The sequence below is a fragment of the Triticum urartu genome, chromosome 3 (assembly GCF_003073215.2).
Source record: "Triticum urartu cultivar G1812 chromosome 3, Tu2.1, whole genome shotgun sequence".
NCBI lineage: Eukaryota > Viridiplantae > Streptophyta > Magnoliopsida > Poales > Poaceae > Triticum > Triticum urartu.
This window is the reverse complement of record NC_053024.1, coordinates 174590350-174592420: the sequence shown is the minus strand read 5'-3', so window position 1 is coordinate 174592420 and position 2071 is coordinate 174590350.

The following is a 2071-nucleotide window of genomic DNA, read 5'->3' as shown; positions in this document are numbered from 1 at the left end:
GGATCCGCGGGCATCTTCAGTCGCTCTCAGCGCAGGACCGACGCCAACTAGCCCGCTGGGAACGCCGCAGCAAAACTCCCTCTTTCCCTCTCTCTTCTGTCTCTGCTCTCTGCCACGGCGGATGCAGGGGCAAACACACATGGTGGACACAGAATCGCATCCCGCAGACGAGACCGGAGCACCGGAGCACCGGGGACACGGACGTCGACGGCTACCCCGTGCTAATCGCCACTTACCTTACTGCGGGCGGGATAATCATTGAGGTCTCTTATAATCGTCGGCCTCTTGGCCACCAGCGAGCGCCGTCCAGTAGAGTATAGCCGATGTACCGTCAAGTCAAGCACTCCATGTTTGTTCGCTTCCAGCGAGAGGGACGGAAAAGGTCAGTAGTATATACAGCACGATGCCTGCTTGTGTTTGTCAAGCTCGTCCATTGGCTCCGGACGTCAAATTGCGACTGGATCCTGGTTGGTTACAAATTTGAAGGCCGACAAGAGAACTCTCTGTGGAGTTTTTCTACAGTAATCGGGTCACAATCTTCTACTAATAGCTCATTTCTTTTAACATGCCAGCATTGCCATGTCAACATGTAACATGCATAGAAATAGGCCTACCTCAAAATGCATAAAAACCCACTTGAACATGTAAACATGCATAAGAATTTTATTATTTGTCTAAAAATGAATTTTATTATGATATATATATATATATAATGAATATTTTACAACTATAATATTACTTCTAATATTCATGTTTCATACAATCAAATTTCATTGAAATATATTTCACGCAACAACGTGCGGGGCATCATTTGGTTTTCCTAACATGTTGGACCATCATCTTCGATCGAGGAGAAACCATCATAATTTGTAAGTCATGTAAAGATCTGTTTTTTCAAGCAAACCAGCAAAAACTATGCCTTGTTATTAAATAAAAAGAATGATCAATTTTTATGGTGCAAATCACAACTATAGGATGATAGTGATTTAGGGAATTTCCGGAATCGGGTGGCCCGGAGCAGTGGTGACATGTATAACTCTAACAAATCCATGTGAGGCTTAGTGCAGATTTTAGTAGCGACGGTTCCTCAACGGCCTTCACCAATTCTACCGGTTGATGAAATCCACTAGCCATGCCATTGATAAGTCAAAAAAATTTATCTCATGCTTTTGTTGTATTATAGCAAAACCTTAAGTGCCTCACGTAACTCATGTTCCCCTCTTTCCATTAAGTTCTCTTCTCGAAGATAATTGCCGCCATGGAGCCCTAACCCTAACACCGCATACCACTGTCATTGCTTGCCTCGATGTTCTCATCACTTCTCGCTTGCTCCTACCTCATCTTCACCCTCGGCGTGCAATCCGCCCCTGCCTGGCTCCCCGTGTTGAACCTTGCCCTCGATTCATGTTCCCGCGTCGTTCTTATCCATTATGGGTGTCCACGTGCTTGTTCTTCTCCTTCATCGTCCGTCAAGCACCCGATGTCTGAGGCCTCGGGGGAGTGGAATTGGTCGCCAAACGCTTGGTTGAACTCTAAGGCATGTTCGATTGCACAAGTGCTTAGATGAGGTGCTAAGTGCATCAAAGGGGCTTAGCAAGTAAACTCCCCGATGCGTAGGTGCTTAGAGCATCTCCAACAGAGGCACTAAATAAGCCGCGTGCTTGAAGAAACGGCTTTTTAGCGCGCGCGACCAATTGGCAGCTCCAGCAGGCGCGCAAACATCACGCGTGCGCGCTAAAAACTAGTCCGGGCGCCAAACAGAACTGCATCGTGCGCTGCTTTTTTCAAGCGTCCACTACCGCGCGCTGTACAATGACCCACCCGCACGAATGTCCACCAATTGTTGGATCTGAAATATCCACCCGCGCGCGACTTCCCCATCCTCTCCGGCAACCCGTCGGCGCTTCCTCCCGCCGTTCCCTACCGCGCGCACCGCTTCCCCCTCGTTCCCGGTGGCCGCCGCCGCTTCCTCTGCCGCGACCGCCCCTCGAGCGCCCCGTTTCTGTTGGGGAACGCAGTATTTCAAAAAAATTCCTATGATCACGCAAGATTTATCTAGGAGATGCATAAC